At 35.5% G+C, this 19,702-nt stretch overlaps 1 protein-coding gene and 1 long non-coding RNA gene across 4 annotated transcripts in view; one reads left to right on the plus strand and one right to left on the minus strand.

Annotated features, from left to right (window-relative positions):
- Positions 1-19,702, minus strand: part of LOC128922653 (uncharacterized) — a 267,064-nt gene that overhangs the window by 94,821 nt on the left and 152,541 nt on the right. The window lies entirely within an intron of this gene.
- Positions 1-19,702, plus strand: part of LOC105219379 (protein Shroom) — a 242,275-nt gene that overhangs the window by 71,768 nt on the left and 150,805 nt on the right. The window lies entirely within an intron of this gene.

The following is a 19,702-nucleotide window of genomic DNA, read 5'->3' on the forward strand; positions in this document are numbered from 1 at the left end:
AGTTAAATGAAAATGCGTTCGTTCAGCAGTAATCAGCGTTTGCGCCTGCGCCCGCTATCCATTAGTATGATTAATGATGCGCGATTTGTTTTCCGTCTCGAATTACACAGCAATTTTATGCTAATACGGGGTAAACACACACACTAGCGCATAGACACGGAGTATGAAAATGAAAAAGACTCGAAGTAAAAAATAAAAAATATAAATAAAATAATAATAGTAATAATGACCGACTCAAAACTCAAGTGGCGGGCAAAAATTAAAAAAAAAAATGAGTGCGGGAAAACTTCACTGCAAAAACAATAACAATAGCAACAAGCGTCAAGTCTAAGTAATAATGGAAATTAGAGCAAAAGCAGCAGCAAAAGCGAATACCAAGCGGCTCAATTGGTGGAAAAAAATCATTATTTTTGAAAATGCAACATTCAAAAAGTTTTTGTGTCTTTGTCACGTTTTGTTGTTGTTTTTCTTTTAGACTCATCTTTTTCGTTTTCAATTTTCATTCTGTCTGCTTTGTACATATTTTTTCTATTTTTATCAACTTCACGCTGCAACAGCTATTCATTTTGTATGTAGTAACAAAAACAAAAACAACAAGTTAGTAAAATAATAACAAAAGCGCTCGAAAAAATAACAGTTAAAGTGCCACACGTGGGCAACAAAAGAATATTCTTGCTTAAGTGGAGTTAATTAGAATTTTTTTGTGGTCTTAAGCAGCAGTCGAAAATAGTTTGACGCTTGACGCTGGTGTTGCATAAACATACATAAAGCATATATGTATACTCATACAAAAGAAGTATATATATTTACTTGTGTTCGTGTCTCTTTAAGAATTTTTTAATTAAAAAGTTTAACGAAAAATCATTTTTCTTAAAATATTGAGGTTAAGTATGCTGCATGAGTAAATAAGAATTCATTATTGCTTTTGTTTTTGTCTCTTTTACAAAAATTTACTTATATATGACCATCAAATGACGTTCCAAGAATTCTATATTCAGTATTTTTTTTAGTTGTCTCTATAGGTGAGCAAAATAACCAATTGACTAAGTTCTAAGGATTCCTGTCATCAGTATAGACCCTTTATATACATATTTTTAGGATGTAGACACATTATTTTTGTTGCTTGCTCTGAAAAGGATAGCTTTTGAAAGCTTCGTAGAAGCTTTAAGCTTCAATCAAAGAAAACACTATGAAAGCTTTGTGGAAGCTTTAAGGAATAAAGTTCTGATCAAATTGTTAGACCATGTTGAAGAAAGCAATCATTACCAGATCATTTTAAATAGAATATAATATATTGAGATTTGTTTTGATCAGGGTATAATAAAAAAGGCAGAATTTTAAAGGAGTCCCTCTATATCGTATGGAGTCGATCAAAAAATATCATATTACACTTATGAATTGCATAAATCATGTTATAAAGGCATGCGATTTATGTTTCATAGAAAATTTCTATAACTCGAAGTCTCTCTAACTCGAAGTTTTTTTGTGGATTATGATGATTCGAGTTAGAGAAGTTCCACTGTACTTCTATTCTATTAAAGGAATACCTTTCAAGCTCGGGTCAGTAAGATTATGTAGCTCATTTCCGAACGGGGGATCATTTATATTATTGTTATCCTTCATACATTGACAATACTCTTGAACCTTTGAGTTGAAAAGTCCCTATATCTATACAATTCTGTCGTACATTATTGAGAACAAGAAGATCACCAGATTTATTGCGCCGATAAATCGTGAGAGCAATTTTTTTTTAGAAAGTCAGGTAAAACTAGAAACCCTTTCAGGTTTAGCTTTTCATGTCTTTAGACATTGTTTTATTTGGGCTTCAAACTAATGTTATTAAAGGACTTCAAACTAATATTATTCACTTCCGAGTGATATTCAAGAAAATTCACTTTCAATCCGATATTTGGTATATTTGGTGTACTGAATTTCGATTTTACTTTTCCAATTCCACATTTCTTTTAATTTTCACTTTCACTCAGATTGAATAACCTGCCTGATAATATAAAAAAGAACAAGAATCGTACAATTGTTTGGTCCAAATTTTAAAAATTTGTTTCTGCCAAACAAAGTGATTGTATTGATTGATTTCGAAGATGAAATTCGAAATTTTTCAGATAATTGGAATCAAAAAACAAAATTTTTGAAAAAATATAAATATGAAATTTGGATCAATATGACCCTAGAAGACACCCAACGGGTTAATATGTCGTAACAAATTTGGATTTTAAGTTACTCTAAACCAACCAAAAATATTAAATATAAGTCAAAATGGATATGTGATTCACTGAATTCCTTATGCCTTACTGGGTCAACTAGCTTTACTTCACACTTTTACTGCCCTTCACCATTCGAGACAGTCGACACTCGCCACAAATCAAATTCGACATTTGCATGCGTAAAGTCGAAATAAATAATATCAAAACACTCGCAATCAGTGCTTTCAACGCATTTACAACACATTTAATTACTGCGCAACAGATTGACAACCCCGCACACATGTAACAACAACAGAAATGGCACGAGTTATGCATATGGGTCTGATGACCGGTGAGGCAAAGCGGCGCAAGCGCATCCGCCCAGCCGTCGACATTGACTGTTCGAAATCAAATTAACTAATATGGTCATGGCCGCAACGCGTAATTCACGTCGCCGACAACGGGTCAGCGGTTCAGAGTGTGGTAAAAAATATCAACAAAAACAACAACAAGAAGAGCAACAACAAACCAGCAATGTGTAAAAAATTGCGGCTCATCAACGACTAAATCTCGGTGCAGTTATTAACCGTTGCGGTTTGCTTTTCTTTATTTTTGTTATTGTAGTGCTTGCTTGCATTCAAAGATGCTTCAGGTAATTCACGAACAAAAATATAACAACAAAAAAGCTATTCTTTGCTGTTGGCATTTAAAAAAGTGAAAACACAAATGTACATTCGGACAATAATTCACGCCACAAGCGAAAACAATAATAACAACAACTGCTTGTGGCTGCACGCAAATGTGTTGATTTTGCAATAAATTTAAATATTTTTTATGACTTCGCTCGCGGATGAGTTATAATTCAGTTTCGGCAGAGGTGTTGAGGAGGAGAGAGAGGCGCTCTCCCCTCTTATGTCGTCGCCTCAGTCACACTTTGTGTCATTGATGTACAGCCGACTGGACACACGTGCAGCACCAACACACAACACCTTCGTTTGAGGAAGCGCTGTTTCATTTTTAGCAAATTTTTTATTGCTTTTGTTTTGCGATATTTTTATTGCCGCATTGTCCGGCAAGCTTATGCCTTCATTTCCTTCATCTGAACCTTTGTATCGCGGTCATTAAGGCATTAATGTGACACTTTTCCTTTCATTAATGATTTATACCCTTCACGCGAGATAATTGCGAGTGAGTGGCTTTTGGTTTGGATGGAGATTTCATGCAGTGAAATTGATTTTGGAAGACTTCAGCAATAAAATGTTATATACGTAGGTGTTATATAAGATTTTAAGTTTACGATTGGTTAATTCGTATTTCTCATATAAAATGCTTTCGGTTCCTATCACTATACAATTGTAGCTAATTCTTTACTTGAGATGAGTGTGGTGAAGAAAATTGACTTTATGATTATACTATTTTTCTAGAAGCTGTTGCCTATTTGTTGAATGGTTTCTACTTTTTAATCTGTCTAATAGCCTTTTCACACAGCCAAATTAATTGATCAATTAAAATTGTGATTGAGCAGCCAGTTTTTGCACTTCACACTGCCGGCTACTCGATAACCGATCAGCTGTTATACATTTTGTTTTTGCTTTTCCTAAGAAGTTGGTATGTTTCATCAGCTGACTGCTATTTTTAACAGTGACATCTATAGTCGTGTCGCGCGAACAACTCGCAGACAAAGAACGTATATATAATAACAAATACGGTATTTGTTGCAGAGTTGCATTTTATTTTCAAGTCGATTAAAACTCAATTAAAAATTATTGTAGAAAAATTAAATTTTTATTTTATATAGTTCATCGATCTTAGTCAGCATTTTAATCGAGCAGAGACCGGTTAATTAATCGATTAGCTCCAGTGTGATAAGGCTATAAGTTAGCAACAGTGATTAAATTTACAATAGTAACTGTGGTGAATTTTTTTTTTTCATTAAATGGTGTTTTAGTTTTCAATTACAATAGTATTGAGTACGTTGTGTATGAGTAATATAATTTTTTTTTTTTTAATAGTAGTACCTTTTTATAGTTAGTACTAAAATTTGGCATAAAATTGTAATACTATTTGTGGAAGCATCATATAGTTAGTGCCGCAATTTGATAAAATTTTGTATTTTATAAAAAAATATTTTTTGTTCTATCTTTTATCAAAAAGAGAAGTATGGCGGTGGTGAATTTTGACTATGGTGAGTTTTCACTGTGGTGAATTTTGAGTGTGGTGAATATAAAATATTTAGTTTTCAAAATTCAAAATTTCAAATATGATGAAAGAAGAAATTATATTGAAATTATATATTAAATTTGAGAAATATTTTATTGATTTGAAAAAATCTCAAAACTGCATTTTAAAATATATATATGGTATAACATAAAAAACGCTTGCCTTTATCTTCTGCAACAACTGTCACCGACATACAAAAAAGGACCTTGCTATGCGTAAATGTGATTAACGCAGCATTATTTCCTCTACAAGTCACCACCAATATATGTTTATGTCTCATACTTCATTGCATTGCTTACACTTAATGACTTTCATTTTCACGGCAAAAGTCTTTTTTAAAGCGTTGCAAATTCGTTTTACTACCTTTGCAGCATGTAAAAATGTTTTTTTGTAATTTTTTTTTAATTTTGCGCATTTTTTTTTTACTTTTTGTCACCAGATTGTCAACTCATGCGCGACAATTAATCTCAATTAAGCGAGCGCAACACTTGCGCGCGCATCTTGCAACTCATGCTGCAGCGCACACACACGCTGTTGCACACGAATTCGCCCCATTGTAGTTACAATGTATATGCTAAGCGGCACTTTTTGCCCAAAGCTCCATTAATGTTGTTGTAATGTCCAAAATGGTTGTTGCCGCTGCATGCTTATGTATATACTCCATGGTTGCAACAACACTCCGTAATTATGTGTGTAATTTTTCATTATTGTCACACTTTTGTGTTGTAATCATGTTGCTGTTGTTGTAATTTTGTTTATTTAACATAGCTCATTTTAGTTTTTTTTTTTTTTGGTTTTGTAAAATTAAAAAAAAAAATGTTTTTTGTTTGCTTTATAGACTCATCGACTATGATTAATGACTTATGAAAATCTTGTGCTTGTAATAAAATTGTTTACTGCTTAAATATGGCACACAGCCATACATACAGACGTCGAACAGAAATTGTTTGCATGTAATTTGAGCATTTCATGCGGCAATTGCTGTTTTTGTTGCACAGTGTTGTAATAATGCAGGCAGGCAGGCAGAGAGACAAAAAACTGCACTTTTTTGTGTTAATTTGCTGTTGGAACAAGTAATTTGATGACTTCAAGGTTAGTCGGCTGGGAGGAAATGTTGCTGAGCGCAGCTGAAATCTTTAGATTATGAGCTTATATTAGTATGATTGTTGTAAGTTTGTAAATTTTGGTACCAACGCAGCATGCAGCATTGAGTATAATAGATTTGTTTACTATGGAAAAAAATCTCTGTATAACCTGTATATAAATTATGTATGTAAATTCTTATACCTCAAACTAGAATAGGATAGGTTAGGTTAAGGGGTAGATCTCCGCAGCTGCAGAGAATCTCATTTAGACAGATTCGACTGTCCATTGTGACACCCTTAAAGCTCCTAACGGATCATTAAGACCCTTATGATGCACCAAAGCTCTTGGACTCTATAATAAGGTCAGCTTACGTCGATTCCAGTCACTTCGCTGGGTTCGCCGAAGATATGCACGCACTTCGTAGCAGTATATATCTACGGCTACCTTGATGACAGTTACCTCTGTTTGAAAGACGCTGCAGTGGCTGCAGTGGTCTGGCAGCCGAAAATTGCAGGTAATTGAGGACTTCCGACAGAAAACACTCTCTCCTCAATGTTTGAGGAGCCACCAGAGCTTCCTGTCCAGGACAAGCTCAAGGTAAATTTGGGCTTAACCTTAACAACCTTATGTTACAGTTTGAAATTAGAAGAAGTTGGACTTAGGCTACGTCTACTTGCCGTATTACGCAATATTAAATTCTATCAGAACTTACTAAACCATCACCATCACCATCACCATCAGAAATTCCCTAAACATTAAATGAATCAAACAAGAGTATCTATGTCTATACGGCCTCTTGTCTAAAAATGGACGAAATCGGATTATAACTTTTCAAAACCTCTAATATGAGATCCTCAGTGCTTATGGCTGACTTTATACTAAAAATGTTGATAATTCCTTGAGAAACCTTAATGATACTCAGTTAATCTTTTTCTGAAAATATCCCAATACAATTTATTTGTATGATTTGGAAATAAAAATGCAGAGAATCGGTCTAAACTTCCCTAAACCATATATACATTATATCAACTTGGTATAATTTATAAGAATTTCCATAATTTTCGAATTTTCAAGAAATTTTATTTTTTAAATATCAGTGGAAGTCACCTGGAACTGGTTTTTATAGACTCCACTGAGAAAAGAAGAGAAGAGTGATGAGAAGAGTCCCACGAAACAGTCGCAAGCATAGATTTCCATTATTTTCAATGAGGATGCTGAGTTGTATGACAGAGAGTAATATAGAAGAAGAGTACCAACCAATAGATGCATTCCACTTCCGGGCATCTCTTTCAGTTTCAAATTTTTATTATCTGACTAGGCTTTAAGGTGGAATTAGTCAGTTAGAGGAAGTGTTCGAGACCATAATATGATTCATATTGGTATTAATAAAACTTGAGTCTATTTCCAGAACACAGCCATAAAGAGCTTCACTAGGCTTATTGCACGTTGAACAGATTTTTACAAGCAAAATGTAGAGATGCTGTTCCAGAAATCTCTTTGGTCTATGGTTATGATAGAAGGTTGAAATTTTTATCTATTCTTGCGAGATCACTCATGTCTTAAGCTTAGAAAATATGAATACGAATTATTTTTCCAAAAAATTGTGAATGTGGCACGGTGGCGTGCAACAATTATGCACATACAGCATCTCACTTTATGTCATTTGTCACAAATACAAATTGGTGCAGTCGCAGCAGAGCCTTTCTAACTGCCAAAATAGTAATGTTAGGCAGACAAATTTAGTAGGGGCACACATTTCTAAACATATGCTTTGAGTATGTGTGTTAAAGACAAAACCTAAAATAAATTGTAGTGACCCGTATATCTACTTATGAGCACAGCAAGTAGAGAAGAATAGAATCAGCATAAAGGTAGCGAGAATATAACGGTGCTGAAGCACTTTCACAAAATTTGCAAAGTAGTAAATGCTTTAGATTTTCTATTTTCTGCTTTAAATATGAGCGTCAAGCGGATTGCAGTAATGCACTCGTTTGCCTATGTTTTCTTGCATGTATGTATGTGTGTTGTTGTATATTTTATTTGTACGCGAACTTTCAAACGAATTTAGGTCATACGTTTTGGCCATTTTTGCCATTCAAATGCAATTTAATTAATACCTGAGGGCATGCAACAACGATGTAGAGCCAATAAATTCGCTCGTAATCGTTGTGGCAACATCAACTAAGCGCTGCAGCCAGCAGGCGAGGCAAGTAGTAAAAGTTCAAAAAAAAAAACAATGTTAAACATGAGAAGGAATTATTTGCGTACTAGTGACGCGGCAAATTGCACAATAATTCACTTGAATGGAATCAGTGATTGGCAGCGCAATAAGCTTGCAACAATTTGTGATCGCAGCAACAGCAGGCAGGAGCAGCAACGGCCGCTGAGGCAATAGTAAAAGTAGAATATTCTAATAAAAGTGGAAAAATGCGCTTTTCATTGTACATGTTGCATGTGGCATGTGGCACAATGTAGTTGCAACATGCTGCAAATGAAGTTGAATGCATAAATAAAGCAAAGTAGCATGCCACAGCTGACAGTTTAAGGGTTGCTGGAGTAGAAAGGACGAGGTTGCTAACCGTTATATTGTTGTTGTTATTATTTTTATTGTTGTTGTTATTTCTAGAATTTAGTTGTCAAGTCATATCATAGGCAATTTAAACGCCTCTCCTTCGTGCTCCCAGCCACCACACAAATGCCGGCAAATGACTTATGTATGCACTTCTTAACGACAACAACAACAACAACAATGCGAAAATTTGTTGCCAGCACACGCATAAATCCACTCGTAATTCGTAGACGCCGTCAATCAAACAATTTTGCGCCGTTATGCCGCAAGCGCGCAATCAGCAGCAGTCGACTATGCAACCGTGCAACATGTTGTTGCATGTACATACATATGTACATAACTCCACCACTAAATAGTTGCCAATATATTGCAATTGTTGCTGTCGCTGTGGGCGCATTTGGCAATAAACGACACCTACTTAGCGGCAATGAAATATGTTGCAAGTAGCTGAGAGCAATTTGAGAGTGGTTGGGAATTGTGCCACGCCACGCCACACCAAGCTACTTTATGTTATGTGCAACACAATTTTCGGTTGAATTTACGCGAACTTGAACTGCTTGGGAAAGTTGTGTTGGAAAGTATTTTTTCCGCATTATGGCAATGTTGCAAGTGTGGCATGAGTTAATAGCTGGTAGTAGGTGTGTGTGTTAGTAGTGTCTTCCCGTTCAGCTGACCAATTGACCCAGTCTGCCAGTGTTCTATATATGCAACATGCATTTGATTGATTGTAATTTGTTGCCGCATGTTGCATGGGAGTATTTGCCACAGTGCTTTTTTCCGAGTATTTTAAATGCTAGACATTCTAAAACTTTGTGCTGTGGCATGGGAAAATTATTTTCAGCAAAATATTTGCAACAACAACAACAAGAAATACAACAAATATGGCACAGCAGCAACCAACGTGGCGCATGTTGCAAGCAACGAAAGGGCCCTCACTGCTCAGTCGACCGCAACGTTGTCGCTGTCCACCGCTGCTGTCGCTGTTGTTGTTGTTGTTGTTGTTGTTGTTGCTGTCAAAGTTATTGGCAACTTAATTTTACCTTTCGACAACATAATTGCCAACAATTCGAATGCCACACTGCATAGGTCCAAATAATAACAATCGTAGTCCACATAGATGACAATTGACATGCGCAAATGGGTTCCAGGGAAGGAGCAGCGTCAATTTGCAACTGACTCGCAATCACGACTCTAAGAATAATTTAAGCAGAAAAGATACAACAACTGCTAAGAATATTTAAGCGTTGTAAATGAGGTTAGGTTATCTTGGGTTGAATGGTGAGAAAAGGACCCATCCTCAGATCGAACTGCTGGGAGCTCGGAGGTTTTTTACTTTATGAAATCTAATATGCGGTACCGTGTCTAGTATTTCCTAAAAACTCTCCAGATATTCTCACGATGTTGTAGAATTTTGTTATAAATATTATTAGATTCTAGCCATACCAAAATTTAGAATGGACTAATGGTTCGATTATCATGGGCTCGAGGGCTTCCATAACTGTGTGGTTTATACCAAATGTGTGGTTAGATTATGTTAAATTGTCTACTGTTAGAAAAAGGCACCGGACAGACTGGATTCTTGGTGACCGCTGAACTAAACTTTTTGCTCAACGTCGTTGAACTACCTCCAATATTATATGGAGAAGAATTTACCTCTTCCGTCTCTATGCATATTTTCTTAGTCCGAAAACTGTTCTTTGCTTCGAACTAGTAGAAATGAGAACCTAATAGTATGTGTACATATGAAAATAATCTTGTTCTAAGCTCGTTCAATAATCTAACCGTTTACATATAGCCAAATGAGATTATCAATTGTCAAATGTGTTGCATTTGTTGTTGTATTATACATATTTCTCTCGCTGTCGGCCATTTTTGTTTAAATTTTCATTTGACATTTCTCCTCTTCTTCGCAAAATTATCGATAAACCTAGGAATAACACCGAAAATCTAGTTGTATAAAATGAAATCATTTTATAATCTCGGATTATCCAGAGAGGAATTTTGTATGGGAAAACTCGTTTCATAATTACAGATTATCGAGTTAAGCTCGTAAATGGAGATAATCTCGTTATATGTAAACATATTATAAAGCAATTTAACCTCAAATTTCGTGCCTTTAAGGAGGCTTAGAACCATTTTTATGAGGTAGCCCCTTTGAATCTATCTATACTACTATTATAAAGAGGAAAGATTTGTATGTATGTTTGTAACGAATAAACTCCAAAACTACTGTGCCGATTTCAAAAATTCTTTCACCATTGGAAAGCTACGTTTACCCTAAGTAACATAGGCTATAATTATTGCTCGAATCTTAACTTTTTAGAAATAGTTCCGAGGTGAGGGTACCAAAAAGACTCCGTGATAGAGAATCTTAATCTGAAACTGAAAATCGCTTGCAAGTCATTCTCTTCGCATCGCAATCCCGTGCGAAGCCGGTGCGGTCTGCTAGTAATAGAAAAAAAGATGTTCATTTAAAACAGACGGTAAAGCGGAAAGGTCTCAGGACAATAAGAAGATCTGGTTCTCACTGTTGTACGAGCACACAGCATTCTTAGTTTTCCCCCGATTATGGTGGCTTTTGTTGTTCTTTCGGCTTTGTCTACTGTGCATAGCGGTTATTTGTTGCACAGCATTATTTGTTACCTCTTACTATCGCTAACGCTGTCTGCAGCTTTTCGTGTAATGCTGCTGTCGGTGTTGTTGTTGTTGCCGCCTAGCCTGTTTGCCGGGACATTGATGAATGGGAAAAGCGAATGGAGACATTTTTCATAGAATCAACAGAATCAACAATGTCAATACACACCAGTCGTGGAGGAAGTCACTAGAAGAACAACAGCAACAACATTGAGCAATATGATAACAACATGCAGTGATGACCTAGAATGTTGCTGGTGGCGTCTATGTATAGTGATCGATGTTGGTGTTTTTGATGTTACTTGTTAAAAAAACAAACACAGCGACAATGTGAGTTCAGTCTGAGATTTAGTATACTATACTTATGATGGTTGACTTTGTTGTGATGAGCCAAAATGTATGCAAGCAGTTGGGTATTAACAAACTCGAGTTTGTGGTTTTGAGTTCTCTGGAACACTGGAGAGTTGTATAACTACAAACTCTTTATTTTGTGGTAAACTCTGCATTTGTGAGTAAATCATAAACTCGAGTTTATGATACAATATAGTCTACAATTGATATGATTTATAGCTCAGAAGTTGAAGAGGGCTCAAGTGATAGATCATTGTCTGTTTTATTGAGTATATAAGATATCCAAAACTCTAACTTTTGGGACAATTAACATAGATCTAAGGTCCAAATGACAAGACATTTTGGGTTGAAGTTATATGCGGTTTTCGAATAGCTCGTATCCAGTCATAGCTGGTACCAAGATTCTTCAAAACTTCTTCGATAGAACTAAATGCTTGTTCGCACTTCCTTTATGACAATCAGTGTAATTGCTTCCGAACATTTAAACAATTTAAGGAGAAACCTTATCAAGAAATTTCAAGACAGAAATTCTCATGAAAGTCTGACGAGGTTCAATTGTATTTAGAAATCTATGGATTTTGGTTCTCACATACCCATCGAGCGTTATAGACGAGAACTGAAAACGTTCCCACTAAAGTCGGTTCTTCGTAACAGGAAAGGATTTGAATGCTTATCCCGCCAAGGACTGTCAAATCGGCAGCAATCCTCAGAATTATAACTACAAGAACAACAAACACTGGAAGCATTAAATCAAAACAAAGCAAATAAAAGCGAATTTGCTGCAATTCTAATTAGACCTCACATATATTTCCAGGCTCAATCGTGATAAAGAGACAGATTTTTAGTTATTAAAAAGTAGATATAGCAAAATAGTAGCTCTACAACTTTGCTTCCGCCGTTTTCCAATAGATGTCTCTAGGGTCAAGCACTGGTCGATTAAATCGATTTTTTTTTATACCGATCTTGGAGTTTTGTGTCAACATTAACCCAACAAAATTTTGTAGAGATCTGTTTGCATCCCAAACTTCTCAACTGAAAATGTCACTTTTTGAGTCAAATTCTCGACATTTGCAGGAAATTTTGCTTTTCTTTTTTAATTCCAAGAAAAGTGCGGCGAGGTTCATCGACATTTGTAACCCTTTTTATAAAAAAAAAAACTTAAATTTACAAAAAAAAAACGGCGGAAGCAAAGTTTTAGACCAATATTTCGGCAGTTCTTCATCTTCTCGTAATGTTGTCGAAAAATTGGAGGTGTCATTGACTTCTTTAAGCAGCTTTTTCTCTTCATATAGGGAATGCTAGTTCGGTTCTGTTTGTTGTATAGACAAACAATTTTTCTCAAATATTATATTATTGGTGAATCCTATAGATGATGGTTCTTGACTGAATGTAAAACCAGGTTCGTTCCGCTTACTTGGATTCGAGTGTTCTCTTTCTCTTTTTACACTATTACTTAAGATCTTGTATTTTATTGAAGAAACATTTCTTTTAATTCCACAAATATTTTGGTTAATTACAAAAAACTTTATTTGTGCAAATTCCCGGATCTCTTGTTTTCCATGCAAAAATTTTAAATGACTTTCAAGCATAAAAATTTAATTATCAATACGCTAAGTGCACACAGATAGCCAGAAAAGATCAATCATAATGGCGGCGCATGAAATTTCGCTACTTTAGACGAGCACTCGAGTTATAAAATACACATAAATTCGCATGCGGCAATTGCAGGCAAGAGCAATTATTCATTACATACATACATACATTTGTATATGCAAAGCGTACATACATATATACATAGGTGCTTATGTATATTTGTATATATATATGTAATTGCATATATGTACCTTGAGTGCCCATTATTTTCTTATCTGCAAAGCTTCTCTTCGCAGTTATCAAATAATAATTTAAATGACTTTGCGGCGCCATAATTATCCACTTGGTGGATACTCGTAAATAACAAGAAAAATATTTCATAAAAAATTTTTTTACAAAAACAACTTTTTTGGTAGAAAATACAATTTCACCAGTGCGCAAGCACTCATAGACAATAATAATTTGTTGGCAGATAAGCTGCGCAATTTCACTGCAATTTCGGACAAAAACAAAAGAAGAAAAAAATAACAAAAACAAGCCAGCAGAAAATTAATTTAATTTATTTGTTTATTCGCACGCGCTCCAAGCTGTTGACTTTCCGCTTTGTTTCACGCGTTGTTATTGTAATTTCTTCATTTGAAGATTTTAATTACAGGCTAAAACACTTTTCACAAGCAGCAAACTTTTTTGCAAATTTTTATTTCAATTAAATGCAACAACAACAGAAACAACATCTGATGTTGCAAGGTAAAACAAAGAAATTTCTGTGAAAAGCTCAAGTGCAGATCAGCCCAACAAATAAATATACATTTATATATGAAAAAGAGTATCTTTACAACAACAACTGCGGTGTGTACTGTCGGCATCTGTTGGCATGCGACGTCATACGCAATTCATTGCTTCACTCGCTGCTTGATCGCTCACTCCACCAAGCGCCCGAAGTGATCATTAAGTGCTGCCGATTAGTGGGAAAAACAAACAGTGACAACAACAACAACTTCATGTAAATACTATAATTTTAATAATATCAATTGCCATGCAGCCAAAGTCAACGAATTTATTTGTTTATCCGTCTGTATTTACTTTCTTTGTTGTTCGATTGTTTATTTGTTGTTGGGGTCATTGTGTAGCGAAAGTGATCCTCTACTCACAGTATTTGCTAGTTAAATGGCTTTACAATTGCATTTTCGATTTTCCACTCAATTGCCATCGATTGCATTGCTTGGCCAACAAATGCGAGTTTTATTTAAACACTAAAAGTAGCGGTTAGTCGTTGGTGGGTTGGATTTGGTATGCTGGCTGACCGACCGGCTGACTGGTTGACTGATGATCTGACCAGACGATGATTATGGATCGAAATGCACTATGGGAGTTATTGAATATGATATTAAGTAAAAAAAAAATAGTTGAAAACATCTGAGAGTTTAGATAATAGCATTAGATAGTAGACTGGCCCGTAATAGAGTCTTAACTAGCAGTACAGTATTCCAACAGCGACAGCTATCTAGTATGTTATATATAGTCGTAAAACTTCCAAAGGAAACAAAGTCAAAACTTTAAATTTTCGGTGTTGTAACTTATAATATAAAATCTTACTTTCAGTGTAGCAGATGATCCCTAGAATTGATGATTTGAAGATCTGTGGCTCTTTCTAGGTTAATAATGATGATTCGCTTGAGATATGTATAAACTTTTCCTGTGAACATCTTTATTGTTTTCAGTTTGTAAGGCTCTCAACGAAAAGAACAAGGGATAGAAAGCACTCGGAAGAGTCTTTGAACATAGATTATCATAACCACAAAAAATTTGAGGTCTTGGTACTGGCATATAGGACGAGTAATATATATGAAAATAGTATCCTGGATTGACCTGTTTCTATGAGTGAATGGAAGAAAAAGCAAGAAGCTGATAACTTGAAATCAAGAAGTTCCTGAAGATCGGTTTTATACGATTCATCATTATTGGTTATTCTTTTATCATTATCAGTTCCTACCAGAAATGGAGATTTTGATCATATCGTAATAGAGAAATTCGTCGAGAAAGTTATCTAATCTTCATGCCAATAGAATCCATGAAGGGAACCCCAACAAAGTTAATATATCCGAGAGTATGTTAAAGGAGATAATTGAATTAATATCCCGATAACCATGCTCCATACAAAAATGATAACACAGAGCTATAAAAAAGATAATTACGTCAGTGGTGGACCAAGAACTTTAAGAACCCGTTAAATTTTCATAACTCTACTTTAAGTATTTTAGAATTGAGTACCGTTAGCTTCCGTAATAATAGCCGTATGAGTCACCAATTATATTACCTCTACAGCGGCATGCTTCCAAGCTCCGTTCATCAAATAAATGCTAAAATATTCTAATTGCCTACGCAACCACCCATTTATTTACGTTTTAAATCACTGATTTCCGATTTATTTATGCTAATTGCATTAGTTTTGCAATTCAATGGCTAAATTTAATAAATTATCGCAATTGATTCATGCGACTTAACGACCTTTTGCCGCAGCAGCGCACCGCAATTACAGCGCAGGATTGCACATCTAAAAACAACTACAACAACAGCAATGCACAACGGTCTGCTATTCATGCAACAACACCAAATTTTGTTGGTATACGCTGCTGCCACAGAGCGAAAAATGTACAACTCAAAGAAAACAAAAACAAATACTGAAAATGTTTAGGCATTACCGGGTGGCCAAGCGCAGCATTGAACTTTAACACCAATTTTTATTTCTGTCGTAAATATAACAACCGTTATTTGAATTGAATTGAATTTCACAGCAATAAATAAAGAGGCTAGATAAAGGTACACATTTACGAATTTAGAGATTTTTATGTTTAAATTACAAAAGAAAGAAAAATGCGAATGTTGTTCCGGGTTTATTAGCATTGCAAATAATTTTATGGGGAGTCAATAGGCTGAATTCTTCGCTAGATTTATTTTCAGAGGATTCTTTAGTGAGGTTAGGTGAGAAAAGTAGCTGTAAAAGTATTTCTTTGTACTAGAAGATGATATCATTTACTTTGAAGAGTGTGGTGAATAAATATTGATCGCCGTGGTGAATAAAAATACAATTTTTTCAAAAAATTATGTAACTTTCATACATTTGAGGCTTAATTAAGTTGAATAATATGCGTGAACTGCTTACCCACGATACTAGGCTAAAAAATACGACTAGAGTGAGCTGCTTAGATCTATTACTGATACTACGTTTATGCTTCATTTCTACTCGGTTATATTCCACATGGGTAAAGCCTATAAGCATAAATGGCAAATACTCTAGTCGAGGTAAATTCTGAATTGAATTAATTTGAGGGCTGCCACGTATTATAAATTTAGATAGAATTTTTGGTAAATAATTAAATTTTTAACGAAAAATTGGCAATAGGGGAACCCTGTATGTGCAATTTGTCAAAAGAATATACACCGCTGCTGAGTCCAAAAACAAATATATGTCCGTATTTTCATGATATAAGGGGTGTGCGGCATAAATCGGTTGAAAAGTGTTCGGGCAGAAATGCACGAGCAAAACCGACCAATGACCGACCCAAAAAAACCGGTTTTCTTTTAATAAATAATTTTTCTTTTTTTTTTTTTTTAAATAATATACGATTGCCAAATATAAAAAAAAAAAAATTAAAAAAAAAATCGGCCACTTACTGGACAAATGAACTTAAAAATTTCAATATATCAATCTCATTTCTCACCACTGAAATAATCATTGCTATATTCATATTTTTTTTATACTTAGTTCACATTTTCAGAAAAGGGTTGCCATGCGTATATATAAAACAAATATTAAAGCTTTATTTTTGCATATTAATGCTACCAATAGAAGAAAATTAATTGTGAAAAAATACTATCTAAATCATTGGAGAGCAATACAACATTTTTAAAACAGTGTTGCCACCTTAAACTAAACTATTTCCATTAAATATATTAATTTTGTTGTAATTTATACCAGAAAATATAGTTAATCAAAATGTATTAATGTTTTTATAGCCACGAGAAACTAGAGAGGTAGATTTCGTAAATTTTGTATGCTTTATGAGTTCAAAGTTGACTAATGAGCGCCCTCAATTTCATGTTCAATATCGCTCATAACTCATATTTGTTGCGCTTGCCGCAGAGTTGCATCAATCCGCACAGTACAAAAAAAAGCAAAAATGCAACTCATAAATAAAAAATGTGATAAATAAATAACGGTGTATTCTTTCAAGCATTTGAAAAAAAAAATATCGTTCAAATTTGATACCAACGATTTTCGTATTATTTTTGCCCCAACAATTACGATTTTTCTTCGTCTAATATTTTTCACACTTCATTGCTTGATTGCGCTATCATCACTGCTTGCGCTGCTTCTCCTTCCTCTGCTGAGGTGCGTTTGGAGCAGCAGCTGGAGCGGCTGACCGTTGGCCATTACAAATGGACCTAGTGCTTTGTGGTAATTGCCGATACTCTAGCTGTTGCTGACTCGAATCAACTGTTGTTGCTGCATTGCCGCCACTATTATTACTCTTGCTGTTGTTTTTCTTGTTACTATGGCGTTAGTTATTGCTTCGACAGCAGCTGACAATGGCTTGAAGAGCATGACAAATTGTGGTCATTGCCGTGTGCTTATCGTCCGCGCTTTCGACAACATTGTTGTTGGTGGTACAACAAAAAGTTTTCACCGCCTTTTCTTCAACTTCTCTGTACTTTTCTAAGCATTTTCTTGTTGTTGTTGTTGTTATTACAGCATTGCAATGTAGCCAGTACTTCTTCTGTGCGAGGTCATGGTGTTAACATGGCAATATTTTATTTTTGTAATTGCAGTCTTTGTTGTTGTTGTGCGGAAGTTACTCTAGCTGTTTTGTTCCGAACGCTTTTTACGCTTCAGTGTTAATTTGTTGCATCATGCGGCCGCCACGTAATGCCAGCAGCTGCAACGAGACTTCTGCCGTGGACTTCTAGCAGTGAGAGCTGAAGACTTTTTATTATTATTTTATTGTTGCAACAACGTTAATCCGCTTTTGCCACGCACTTCGTGTGGTCAGCCTTTATGTCATGTTCATCATCGGCAGAGCAATCAAGCAATCCGCAATAGCGCGGCTCATTAGTGTTCAATGAATTGGATGCGAGAGGAAATTGAACTTCCATGCTGCGTGGCAATACAGTTATTAATATGGAATATAAATCAACTATATCTATATAAGTGAGATATGTGGCTCGCTCATCAGTGACTTAATTGCTCAATTGCAACTTATACTAAATTTAATAAATATTAGAGTGAAACTGTTGTTATCTTCATATAATGAATATTGCAACATCTGGGCGTACTTCCAATATGACTTACAGCGATGATCTGATTCAGTTTTTTTTTTTTTGAACTTGTGAAACACATTTTGGTGTAACCCTTAATGAAGTGATAGCATTGAAGATCATAGTAAAATGAAGTATATTTCCTGGATATTACTGACGAGGTGACACCTTGCACATGGATTCCGAAAGCAACGGACCTTTTTGGTCACGGCTCGATCCTTCGACCAAAGTAACTTATTTACGAAACGGATAACGAAGTGATAAGATAGAGAGGAGATTAATGCAAAGTAAAGTATGGCTTGAAGGATGAAGATTCCTTTAGATCCCATTTTGAGTATCGAGTTTGGGAGATATGATTCTCTAGAAGGAGAACAGAGACTGTGATTTACGATAAGGTGGCTCTGTATTCGATTTACTATGAGATACGGCTTTTTAGATATTCTTCTACTACATATATTACCTCAGTAATGCTTGGCCCTGGCAGTCGTTCTCTGTAACCAGGCATTCAATATACATGTAGAGCATAAGACTGAGCGAACAGATAACAATTTAGAATAACTGTAATAAGGGCACGACAAACCATTATGAGGTCGGTTACAGAAATCGAGTTGGATTACATATTTCACTAAACAAATGAGAGTTCTGAGCTGATTAAAAGAACTTATTCCCTACATTGCGGAGAAGTAAATATCTAATGGGCTTCCTTTGATAGCCAAAGAGCTTTTAAGAGAATTCGATGTATCATAATAGTTCTTCTTAGAGGCTATATATAGACCTTTAGTGAGGGACTCTCATGTAGATTCACAGTCACGTAGGTATCGAGGACAATGAAAAAATGGATGACGAGAGATCGCTCTGTGGCGGATGCTTAAACAAGAAATATTACTATTAAAAATCCCCAGACTACTCTTCTGGTGGTGGTCTCATAACTATGAGCGCTGGTCTACCACAGAATCAGCGATGATGTCTCTTATACGTATGAAGATTCTTATGATACCTATTGCAACGCAGTAAATGCGTAATGATGCAGCAATTTATTTCTAACGGCTTCTACAAACATTAAGTGCACACACACTTACAAAAACAACAGTAGATACATACATAGAAAAACATAGAGACCAATACAAAGAATAAGAACAACAAGAACTTTTCTAAAAAGAATAACAATGACAACAGCAATAGTAGTCACAAAAACAACAACAGCGGCACCAAAGAACACGCACTCAGCATTTAAAGTTGCCACTGTTTGTTGTTGTTACTACTATTGCTGTACTGTACTCGGTTGTAAGCACACAAAGTAGTCTTTGGTACACATTGTTCCAACTGCTTATGGTTTGTGGCATGTTGCAAGAATTTCAAGTGCGCACATAACCGTTTATGTGGCAACAAACAAACGAACTGCAAGTCACAACCACAACAGCAATAGAAGAAGAAGCAAAAACAAGAACAAGGGCATGCAACAGAGCACGACTACGCACTACTGACCGGCTGTTGGCATCGTTGCTGCAACTGCAACCGCCGCTACTGCAACTATGCGGCAACTTCGTTGACTCTGGCGGCCAGCAACCTTTTGTGCAACGGAAGCTGTGCAACCGTGCCACACAGCTTACGTACATTCACATGTGTACAAGTAGCAAGTACAACAACAACAACACCAAATAGCATTAGTGCTAGCATAGCTAAGTGAGTGTGGCACTTGGAACAGTAATCAATATTGGCAGCGTCATCAGCG

The sequence above is a fragment of the Zeugodacus cucurbitae genome, chromosome 6, assembly GCF_028554725.1.
Source record: "Zeugodacus cucurbitae isolate PBARC_wt_2022May chromosome 6, idZeuCucr1.2, whole genome shotgun sequence".
Lineage (NCBI taxonomy): Eukaryota > Metazoa > Arthropoda > Insecta > Diptera > Tephritidae > Zeugodacus > Zeugodacus cucurbitae.